Below are 12,497 nucleotides of genomic sequence, written 5' to 3' on the forward strand. Positions count from 1 at the left end.
CCTGGAGATGGTGTGAGTGCCCCTGCTCTCTCACAGTGTTCAAGAGTTCCTGTGTGTGAACAGAGCAAACACCTGGGAGCAGCAGAGAGGCACCTGAGACTGATGTTTGGGTGCTGGGTGAGCAGCAGCTCTCTAAAGCCAGCAGTGGGAAGGGAAAGAATTATAGAATAGTTTGTGTTGGAAGGGACTTTTAAAGTTCCCCATGTCCAATAAATGTAGCTGCATTGCATCCGATGAGCCCTGTGCCTGTGGGTTACTGTGATCCATTGTACTAGTTTGAAAGCAAACCAGTGGGAGGCACCAAGTCAGAAAAACGATTTAATAGGGAAATTAAAAAAAAGGTAGAAAACACTGGTTTAAACTGGTGGAGTCAGGATACAACCTGACACCCCAATAAAATGGTGGCTGCAGTCCTCCTGAAGTGGTGGATGTGGTTCTGTTGAAGCACTGATCCTGTAGAAAGGGTCTGCTCTTCCTTGGAAGGTCCAGTGGTGGCTATGTACCTCCTGCCCTCTGGGAATCCAGTGGAAAGGGCGTTGGTGGTGTTTGGAATCTCAGATTATATCCAGGATGGAATGCTTGGTTCCTCCTTCTGGGTGGAGCATCTCACAATGGGATGATGAGTCATGAGGCCAGGCGCTGATCAGGCTCATTAACAGAAGTTAGTCTGGAGGGAAGAGGCAAGGAAACACTGCCCCACCTGTAACAGAAGATAGTCTGGACGGAAGAGGCAAGGAAACACTGCCCCACCTGGTTCCAATAGCTCATGAGGATGGCAATAGAATACAGTGCAACCCAGGACACCCATCTCTGTGATTTTCCTGCTGCTGGTGCTTGGTGTAAAAAGCAAAATCTGAAAATCCAGTACAGCAGGTGTTACACATGCTGTTACACATTTCCACAGAGAACAGTATAGTCTGGACGGAAGAGGCAAGGAAACACTGCCCCACCTGGTTCCAATAGCTCATGAGGATGGCAATAGAATACAGTGCAACCCAGGACACCCATCTCTGTGATTTTCCTGCTGCTGGTGCTTGGTGTAAAAAGCAAAATCTGAAAATCCAGTACAGCAGGTGTTACACATGCTGTTACACATTTCCACAGAGAACAGTGGGCAGAGCCACACAGCAGGACATCAGATGTAACAGTGCCTCCAGTTATCTGTCAGGCAGTGTTGCCCATTCCAGTGGTTTGTGTAAGTGGAAGAGTTCATATCAGAAATATTTCCCTTCCATCCAACCTAGAACATCTGGGCTTTGCTGAATTCATTAAGTGCAGTTATTATAACTAAATGCAATTAGCAGAGTGCTGAATTCATTAAGTGCAGTTATTATAACTAAATGCAATTAGCAGAGTGAAGCCATGCTAGAAACAGGCTGCATGACTGAAATTTTTAAAACCCATGGTGATCTAGACAAACTGGGAGTAAAGTGCAGAAGAATGAAAGCTCTTGTTCACACAGGTTTCACACATTTAGTTGTGGACAAGAGGGAAATGTGTCTTAACATAAGCTTCATTTTCAGGCAAATGCATACATGGATTGGCCGATCTATTAATTATAATCGAATTGGAGGAAAATGTTACTACAGATTTTAAACCACCCTTAGCACTGCCACTGCTATCACTGCTAGTGACTGAAAATTGTAGAAAAAAGTAATCCTGCAGTTTTCTCTATTTGTATCTGTTTGACTCGGTTTAAACTATGAAATTACTAGACTTGTCTGGTTCACTTTTCTTCATGGGCAGTGCAGTGTTCTGGCTTTCATATCCTAAGAAACTAGTGATGCCACAGAATTGCAAGGGAAATGCTTTGGTCCCGCAGCATAGATATAATTAAATCCAAATAAAGTATTTTCATTGCCTGAGATGAAGAATCTTAGAAAAAAAAACTAAACCAGCCACTCAGGTAATAACATGAATATAATTTTTAATGCCATATTATCAGACCATTGATGGGAATTTTCAATTGCATTTTTAAATTCTTTCTTTAATAAAACATATAATCATTATCATATGGTATAATGCCTATAACCAGCTATATCTAACAGGATTGTAATCCTGTTGAGCTGCTGTAATGGCATGAACCACAAAAGCAAAACCCAAGTGGTTTATCAATGTCAACAAACTCCCAGATGGAATTACAGTCTTATACGCACCATTTAGCTGTATGCTATTCATTACAACATATGACAAAAATTATGCTTCTATTAAAAATGCACAGATGAGAATATGTGTTGTTGAAGAGGGATTGTTTAAAGAGCAGAAGGCATCTTTTGCTGAAAAGCAGTCTCATTTTCCGTGCACTGCCTTTTCAGGCATATTTGCAGAATGATGGGGAATTAGGTTCAAATCCTGAAAGAAATACAGTGCCTTGGGGTCAGCAGAATATTTCTGGTTTTGTCTTTTCATATGCACTTTTCTTGTGCTGTCCACATTTGGGGAAATGTGGCCACCTTCAGAGAAAGCATGAGCTGGATGGAGCATGGCAATGAGAATCTTTGAGAAATAAACCACGAGGTTCTGGCCTTGGAAGTCCTTTGGAACCCACTGGGACTTTGTAACAGAGAGGGGGCAGTCCCTGGACGTTATTTTGTAAAAGTTCAAAACTAGTCAAACAGTACAGATTCCAAAGTTCAATGTGCGGTTTTGTGCAGTGATGTTTGTCATTTTTTTAGAAAAGCCTCAGTATAAAAAAAAAAATTCCCATCTTAAAATGAAATTGCAACTGGAAAGCAGTGCAATGAGACAAAAATGAAGCTAAATTATACCAAGTAAAAGTGTTTTCTGACTTGGAGCTAGCTTGGAAACCCCCAAAGTATTTGAAGAGATCCTCAGTGCTTCAAGCAACACAAGGTTCTCTCATCTACAATTGAAGTAGATGGACTCTCCAGTATTTACCACTATAATGGCTGTGTGGGCAAAGAGGAGAGGTAAAAGCAGAAAAGGCTGAACTGAAGCAGTGGTTTGCTATGTCCCAGGACCCTCCAGAGAGATGCTAACACTGTGGTTGACCAATCCCCCAAGAGAGATGGCAGCTCTGGGGCTGACCAGGAGAGTTCAGTGGGTCACTCCTGGGAAGCAAGAAGGCAGGCTCTGTGAGAACAATGGGCTCTTGTGGGTTTAATTCCCTGCTGCAATACCAGAAGTAGGATGATAGCATTGTAGGATGGTGCCTTCTGTAGCTCTGAGTTATTTAATTCCCCCATCCTAGGGAACTGAGACACTTATGCCTGCATGGAGCTGGCTTCTCCAGGTGTGCTTTATGCAGGAACAACAATGGTGAAAAAACAGGATACATGTGTAGGCTGGAGAAGGAGAACACATCTGCTAGCTGAGGCATGGAAAAAATTCCATGCCTCAGCTAGCAGATGCTCAGTGCAGATTTCTGCAGCATGCTTAGTGTGGAAGACGTGTGTCTGGGGACATAAATCCTGTCCCCATGGCCCATGTGACACATGCATGGTGTGGTTTAAACCCAGATGGCAACTAGACACCACCCAGCTTCTCACTCGATCCCCTGCCAGTGGAATAGGGGAAAGTAAAAGTGAGAAAACTTGTGGGTTGAGATAAAGACAGTTTAAGAAGAGAAAAAAGGAAGAATGTAATAACAATAACAGTAGTAAAAAATACAAAGCAAGTGATGCACAATGCAATAGATGCTCAGCCAGTTCCTAAGCAGCAGCCCCTGCCCAGTTCCCCCCCAGTTTATGTACCAAGCTTGATGCCATATGGTATGGAATATCCCTTTGGCCAGTTGGGGTCAGCTGTCCTGTTTGTATCCCCTCACACCTTCTTGTGCCCCTCCAGCATTATTGCTGGCAGAGCATAGGAAGCTGGAAAGTCCTTGACTTAGCATAAACAGTACTTAGAAACAAGTAAAAATATTAGGTTATTATCAACATTATTCTCATGCTAAATCCAAAACACATCTCTGTACCAGCTACTAGGAAAAGAATAACTCCATCCCAGCCCAAACCAGGATAATGCACATTTCCAGCTTGCCATGAATGTATGTCCACAAATGCAAGGAGTTGCCGTCATTGGCCAGGGCAGCTTCTCTGAATTGTTGACAGAGCATCAGCCTCATAATTTACTTTTCTTCTGAGCTGGGCATGCATGGAGGTTTCTTTCAAACATACTGAACCTGGCTTAGCAGAGGGAAAGCAGTGAATGCCTTGGGTTGCCACTTACGGGTGACAGCAGCTGGGTAGCATCAGCCACATCAAGGACAAGCTCCAGATGCCTACAAATGGACAGGGTGGAAATTAAGTTTGTTTGCAAGACAGCAAGAGATTTTAAGGGCAAAGACTAGGAAATTAGCTTGAGCTGGGCAGAAATATTTTCTTTAGTTTAATCTTGGGTTTTCTTTGTTTTAGTAAAGCAGATTTCATCCCAGTGTCTCCTCAGGGCTACACCCCTGCATCATTCATGTTTTCCTCATGTACAAATCCAAATTTAAAGCTTTGTTTTCAGAAAAAAAAATTAGAAATGGGAAAGTTTTCCTGTAAGGTTTATATTTTGTATTTTTCATTGTTGTTTGTATTCTGTAATTCCATGAGGTGTCAGTAGAAACATGTTTCAAGATAGTTGAAATACCACCATAACATGTAATCGTTGAAATATTTCACATTCTGTTTTCATAATAGAAAGAGCCTGCTTTGTACTGACTGTCGTATCAAATCTGCTTTTCCATAACAAAATGCCTCTTCATCTTCTAATGAAACCATTCTATACCCTTTCATAACAGGCATGCTTATGGCTAAGAGGAACAAGCACAAAAATATAAAACCACAAATGAAATTTAGAATGAAATCTCAATTTGCTGAACAACATTACTTGTTTTTCAAGACAAATGCCAGAAAAGCTGAGAATTTTTAGAGAATTGTTGTTACTAAATTCGGAAACCAATTGGTGGAAAAGAGAGAACTTTAAAATCTTTGTTCAGACTTCATTTTGCTGTCCTTAACAATTTTCACAAGGGGACTAAAAGCAAGAAAAAACAGGCATGACACAACCCCTGACGCCTTCCCAAATCTCTTGATGCTGCAACTCCTGCAATCTCCTCTCTGTCTGCAACGGGGTGGTGGGGATTCCTGAGTGAGCTAGAAGTAGCAGGTGAGAGGGTTAAATAAGCTCCTTAAACAATTTCCATCCTGCCAATGCCCTGTCTTAAAATCCCTGAATTACTCACCAGCACAACTGTTTATTTCATTATTAAAATGAGGCTACAGGGCTCTCCCTTCTCCCACCCACACATGATGTTCACGGAAGGAGAACTACTCCCACACGATTACAAGGTCTACTATTAAGTGTGAACTTCATATTTAATTGTAATTGCTAGCAAAATATAATTTAACAGCAAAATATGCTGAATTTGTAACAAAGTAACCCTTTTATTTGAGCAGGAATATGGATGCTGCCCAAATGTGTCCGCATGGTTCCAATTAAGTTGGGGAATGTTTAATGTAAAACTCAACTTGATGAAAATAACCAAAGTTTCTGACAAACCAATAAATTTGAGTCTAGAAAGCCCTGTATATACAGTACAGTCAGGGAGGGGCAACACCCACTGGGTCATCAATTTTGGTGCAGTCTTCCTGTTCGTTTATGCTAAAATAATACTATGTAGTTAATTCAATTTCTTCCCAGCTGTAAACATAGAGAGGAATGCTGGATGCAGATCTAGCTGAGGATGGAGGGGGGCCTGGGCTGATTCATCAGCCTCTGTGCAATTTCCAGGCTGAAATGTTAAGAAACTTTAAACCCAGCATTGCTTTTCCTTCTTTTCCTTCTTTTTTTCCCTTCCCTTGTTTTCCTTCCTTTTTTCTCTTCTCCTTCTCCTCCTCCTCCTCCTCCTCCTCCTCCTCCTCTTTGGTGGCTACCTCACCAACAATTCAGAAAATCTAAGTGTTTGTTGATGGAAATCTGAGCACATGGTTACCTGCAGGGACATTTTCAGCAGATCTCTCAGTGAGTTCTGTTCTTCTCAGCCCTCTTGTTACTGGCAGGTCCCACCTCAAGGTTTTTTGAAGCTCATGTGTTGAAATCACAGTTTGATATTGGACACGGCTATGTAAAACCATCTGAGTTCAGAGTCTGACCTACATTACACAGGTTTTGTGTTGGGTTGTTTGTTTTTTTTCTTTTCAGCAGAATTTCTGAATTATAAAAATAAAGCTGCTGTGGTTAATGAGTTTGCAAACATGCAGGAGGAAATTGCTGGTGGACTGCTTTATCAGTGTTGATGCTGGGTATAAGACATGCAGTTCTTGGGAGTCCTGCCTTCTGAAAGAGGAGAGCTTCAGGGCTCTGAAGCAGCACAAATCCCCAGAGAACTGGAGTCAAGGGATGCTGGTTATATCCCTGCAATGAGAGCTGCTGTGTGTGGTGAACAAAATAATCATAAGTTATTTAGCTATCACATATAAATCTTCCTCAAGAACCAGGGAAGGTCGTTTAGCTGGGGTGAGTTCAAAAATAAGGCAATAGATAAGAAATGTTTACCTTTTCACTGCTGCTGTCACTAGGCTGTACCTCATTTTCTTCACAGCTGCATCTGCAGACAGCACAGGCTCAGGTTTCCAGAGGTGGCTGCATGCCCAGAGGGTTTCACCAGTGACTAGAACAGGGTCTGACACCCCAGGTGACCCCATTGTGCCCAAACAATGTGAGAGGAAAATGTGCTGGGAAACCACCTGTACCTGTGTCTCATCATCCTCTGAACCACCCATCTCTGTTCTGCCTAATCCTCTATTTTTCATTGCAAAATTCATCTTATATACTCACTTCCTTCCTCGTTCTCTGTCTTTCTACTGAAACTCTAACCTCCTCAGCAGTGTTTTCAATGCCTACCAGGATAATGCCTGTTCCATGTTCTAAACCAGGCCATGACATGCTCCTCTGAAATGCTTTAAAAATTATCTCAGTTAACATGAATTGCTCTCTAATTCTGCTCAGTGTTTGTGTGCAGACTACTTCTCTGAATTCATCTGGCATCTTTTCTTACTCAGGTGTGTTTCTAAAGGATCTTATGCAAGGGAAGTTTTGTTTCTCCATCCCCTTCCTCCTCCCCACCAACTTTGTAGGACAAAAGAAAAGCTGGCTAATTAATTTGCCCTTTCCTCTCTAGCTACTGAGAAATCTGTTTACACTTTAAATGGGGTGGGCCAAGTTGCTCTTGCCCTCCCAAGGCCAAAATAAGAGCACACTTCAAAAGAAGACTTTGTAAGTACCTGTGTTTGCTAGAAATATTTACCTTCTGAGTCTTGTGACCAAAGCAAATCATTCATTTGAACAGAATACAATGGACTTTTATTTCCTGTTATGGGAAATACATTCACTGAGATCCTGAGAGCATCATTTGGTAGCTGAGGCTTGAGGGTCAGTTCAAAGTTATCACTAGCTGTCTCCTGCTCCTGCTTTCCCTTTTCTGCCTGGTCTCCTGATGAGAGACTGCTTCAGTCAGCATTTAGCTATCTTTTTAAAGGCTAAGAAAGTTATTTTTGTCATTTTTTCTCCTAACTTTACAAATTCAGAATGCTCCCTCTAAGGTAATTTTGAAGTACAGAGACAGAAATACGGGCTAAATAATCAGCAGTGACTCAGAGGATCTAATATGTATTTAAAATTATCAAGATATATTGTTCTATTTTCCCAGAAGTGTAATAATGAATAACCATAAGCCTGGCATGCTTATATTAATCTCTCTAGGATATTACAGTTTGCATTCAAGACCTGAAGTATTTTTTCAGTGACAGCACCAGTTGGTTTGCATCTTCTCCATTTCTTCTATGCTAGACAGGTCCATGCATAAGCCATGTGCTATTTTCTTATTGTACAAAGACAACAACTAGAGGATAATGCAGAGGGAGAATAAACCACATTTTTATTTTCTACTTTTCAAAAAAAATTCTGTTTGCATAAGATATTCCTACACTTTGGAAGATACTTTTTGTTGATATAGAAGAACTTTAAATTGGTACTTAAGAAATAGCTTGATCTTTTTATGTGTTTGTCTTTATCTCAGAATATAAACTTCCTCATGACACTGGGCAAAAGGAATTTGATAACCAGGAGCAACTTCAGACTTCAACATCTGTGCTTAGACACATCAGTAAAGATACTGAAGGGGAATGGTTGTGTTTGGGTCTTGTGGGTCTTTAACTTGTGGGACAGGGATTTTAACTCCCTGTGGGTGTCCTTCATGGTGGGTACCTGATCCAGGTTATGACATTATCATTTATGTTTCTGCAACAAGCAGGCAGTGCTTTGTTCTCTTCAGGATTTCCAAATGTCTGGAATATTGGAGCAGGAGACACCATATCTTTCTAGAGCTTATTTTTATGGAATGCATTATGAAAAGGGATCCTTAGGAAATAACAAGTCACCAGTATTCTTATTAAAATGACCTTAAGGTCAGATTCTGCCACTGTTAATCAGAAGAGTTGTACCTTATTCCTTGAGCTTTCCTATTGGATTCAGTGGGATTACATAAGGAATTCAGGTACTACCTGATGGGACCAAAGTGACAGTGAGGCTGGCTCCAAATAAGCAAGCAGCTGTAATGCAACAGGTCTTCATTTTTACCTTCTATTTTAGCTAGGTAAAAATATTTCATACGCAAGTTATTTTCTTTTGAAAATCCGCTCTTCACAGAGATGAAATTTTATGTAGCAAGTATTAATATATTTTTATTAATATTTTAATATATTTATTGTTGTAATGTGAAGTCATCTTTGTTGAGAATGTAATTCTAGATTAGAAGCTCTCTAGTTTTTTATTTTCAAAAAATATACAATAGAAAGAAAATAATTTTGTTGTGAAGTTTCCTTGAAATTCTGCAAGTTTCACAGAGATATTTTCCAGGGTTTGTTTGTATTTCTTTTTTATTTTACTTTTACCAGGCAAAATAGTTTGATTTTAGAACTGGGCAGTATTTCCTGGTCTTTCTGAAATGACGTTTAGTGAACCATGACTTGATTCAGTATTGTAACAGTGGCATGAAACAGAATGGAGCTGTGTTGTGGTTTAGGAATGGTACTCCCCAATTTAGTGCTCCCACTGATTCTCCCACTGATTCTCCATGTGTGCCCTCCTTCCCTTGCAGCTGGATGGAGAGAAGAATTGGAGGTACAAAACCTGAAGATCACTGGCTGAGATAAGAACAATTTACTGGAAACAGCAATAAGATAAGAAAACGATGAGTAACAGCAACAATACTAATGACAGAGGGTACAAGAGAGAGAAGAATGATTCACACAGGAAACCCCCAACAATACCTGACTGCTCCCTCATCACGCTATGCCAACTCGGAAGAGAGCCCTTCTCTCATCCTCAGAAAATGATATGAAGTAGTGAAGAATAACTTTTGGGTCCTGGCCATGTCCCCTCCTGCCTAATGCAAAAATTGCCCCTGTTCTGGCCAGAACCCGGACAGGCTTCTATGCAATGCTGAACATAAATGAACTCACCTGTGAAGAATTATTTGTACTTCTGCAAAATTAAGTGATGAGAACTTATTTGCACACTTTTATATACTGGGAGAAAGGAATGCCAGAATTATTTTTTTCTTCTCCTTTATGGAGAAGAAAACAAATCTGGCTTAGGTTTCACTCTAATAAATAGGTTCTTTTCAGCCAGACACAAACCACTTCTTTGGGTACTTGCAAGAACATTCTTAGCTTTGAGTGTTAGTTCAGGTTGTTGGACTTGAACTCCAGGACTCGAGCACTGCAAGAAGGTATTTTACTAATAAAAGCTTTCATTTTTCAAAGTAATAAAGGGTTGTTGTTTGTGGGGCTTTGGGGTTTTTTGTTGTGGTTTTTTTTTGCATTTTTTTAATAAGCCATCAAATTTAAAAATGCTTGGATACAAAGAAATTCTGTGATACACAGCTTGCTGTGCAGACATGCAGCCCTTTCTGAGTATTTCAGAGCCTGGAAAGGATTTATGCTCTGTGCTAGTCCTGTGCTCAGAGGCAAGCTTAATGCTCTCTAATCTAATGGTGAAATTGTTCACACGGATCACCAAAACTAGATTTTAAAAGGAGCTGAATAATGATTTAACTGCATTGAGGTGTGCACTATGTAAATTTAATTCAGAAGAATCAAATGTCAGTATTCAAGTCAGAAAATGCATGATTTAATGTATTTTCCGGTGTCCTGTTTTCCTGTGTTCTGCTGGTGTGACTGCAGATATTGAGATGCTTCTTTTTAACTTCTCTGTGATGAAAGCAATCATGATGATAGAAACTAAAACTTAGAACTTAAAATAAATGTAGGTCTGAATGATTCATAAGAAAAGACAGGACTTTTTGCTTCTTTCCTTGAGCCAAACTGTGCCTTAAAAGTATGAATGTAAATGTCAGTGATTCTTGCAAATTTCCTGGATATAAGGGTAAAAAAACTGGTGGACTGTTTAGGTAACCAAGAATAATTTTCTCATGTTAAAGAATAAATATTATTCGTTTTTTTTTCCTAAGTGCAAAATATTCCCCTCAAATAGAATTAGAGGCAAAGAAATTTCTTGTTATGTTTTTGAGCATAGTCAATGCGAGCCGTTAACAGGTAACTTTAATGCTGAAAATATATCTGGACTCTTTAGACAATATTTCTGAATAATTAGTAGCTTCAAAGGAGGGTGAGATTCATATCATGTTATACATAAAAGGAAAAAAGACATAGCTGTTTACATTCATCAAATCCCGAGGAGGAAAATTCTGCATCGTCTATTATTTTTTTTTGACAATATAAAATTGTTTGGTTTTGTGTATCTAGAAATGGTTTTATCCAATAAAATTTGAACATAGTACTGAAGGCAATATTATTTCCCTAGAAAATAATTTTTTACAGTACTACCTCAACCTCTTGAGATGTATTTTTTCTCCAATTTTAACTCTTGGTGTTTCTGATCCACTGGTATAATGTTGTGTATCATTTTGTATAATTTCTCTCTGTTGGAGACATGGCAGATCTTTTAAATGCTTGTAATTTATGTTTTCCTCTGAAGTAGCCAGTATTCAAGTTATACTGATGTTGTTCCTTATGTTCCTTGCATACACAGGGCAGCAGTACTACACTTGCAGACTTCACTTTCCAATCTTATGGCAGCATCTGGAGAGCGGGCTCATAGGTTGTGGTCCCGAAGCGCCAGTGCGATGCCAGCATAAACCAAGGTGCCGTGGAGACTTTGCAGACAGAGCACAAAATGGTGAGACAGACACTAATGGGGGGAATATCAGAAGAGCAGGGGAAATACTGAGGTCAGGCCTCAGGGGTTACAAACTAAGTGCTTAGGAACGGCTCCTCCTGGGCCAAGCGTTGAGTGGAAGTTTTCTGCATTGTCTGAGGGTGTGCTTTCCTTCACTTGGGTTGTCTGTGATGGGCTTCAGAACAAGAATGATTGCTTTGAACCCATTGCAGAAAGCTTTTCCTGGTGTAAGGGGTTAAGCCTCAAAACATTCCCCAGGATGGAGAAATCTCTTGCCTTCCATTTTGTCTAAGTGTATATAATCTTTTTTTCCTCAGGCAGACTGTCCCTGAGTTTCTCATTTCATAGTTTGTGTTGGCTGGAAGCAAGAGGAGTCTGTTATATTTAAATTTATTTATGTTATACTTGTGACTATTATATTTCTTAATATTTTAAAATGTCATAAACATTTCCAGTGCTGAGGGCACATGAGCACATAAGCCCACATTAGCCTACTGTCCTGGTAAGACATGGTCACAGTTTGGGACTGTCTTCTGCTCCCTATCCCCTTGTACCTTCTGCTTTGGTGGCTTCATCTGCTCTTTTAATTTACTTTTTTAATTGCCATGTTATACTTCACCCCCATATTCACTCCTTTTGCTATAAAATCAGCCTGAGGGCTCATGCTGTGTCTCCAAGGACCACACGGAGTTGTGTTCAGAGTTGTCAATTGCGCTGGAAAGAATCACATCTTTTTAAAATACAGAAGGAATTTTTTTTTTTGCTTTTTCAGCATTTTTTTTGCATACTCTAAGCTCTGCCATCTCATTCTACATTATGTTTGCTTTTGTGCTTATTATGATTCTTTAAAAAAAATTTTTATTGCTAGTCCAGTCAGGTGAACATCTTACGTTTTCTCTATCAATTTTCCATGCTTTGTAGTGTGTATTGCTTCTTGTATCTCTGTCTTGGATTTGCTACATGTGACTCTGTTTCTGTGATTTTCCTCTTCTCTTTTCTATGGAGTGAAAAAAGCATTTGCAGTCTTGTTGTTGTCATCCTTGGTTGTACAATAGTGTTCTTGAGCCTTTCTCTTATAGTATAATAGAACATTTTAAGAAGCACTTGTGAAAACTATTCTTTTCTGGTTGATCAACCCTATTTGTGAAATGTAAACTTATTCTGAGACAACTTCTCATTTTTAGTTTGGTAACCAATTTAATTTTATTCACCAGAACAAAACTTAAAATTGAGGTTTACACTATTGCTGAACTTTAAGGCTGTAGAAAAACTTTAAAATAACCCTAATG

At 39.7% G+C, this 12,497-nt stretch overlaps 1 long non-coding RNA gene across 2 annotated transcripts in view; it reads left to right on the forward strand.

Annotated features, from left to right (window-relative positions):
* The window catches only part of LOC108448027, a 54,943-nt gene that overhangs the window by 9,560 nt on the left and 32,886 nt on the right, over positions 1–12,497 (forward strand). The window contains exons 2-3 of one of the 2 annotated variants that reach the window (XR_001863808.1): positions 9,107–9,739; positions 11,062–11,208. This is a non-coding gene — a long non-coding RNA (uncharacterized LOC108448027). Of the gene's footprint in view, positions 1–2,017; positions 9,740–11,061; positions 11,209–12,497 lie in introns of those variants that run through there. The other variant, XR_001863807.1, reaches the window with a different exon arrangement.

This window comes from Corvus brachyrhynchos, unplaced genomic scaffold (genome assembly GCF_000691975.1).
Source record: "Corvus brachyrhynchos isolate BGI_N302 unplaced genomic scaffold, ASM69197v1 scaffold14, whole genome shotgun sequence".
In the NCBI taxonomy this organism is placed as follows: domain Eukaryota; kingdom Metazoa; phylum Chordata; class Aves; order Passeriformes; family Corvidae; genus Corvus; species Corvus brachyrhynchos.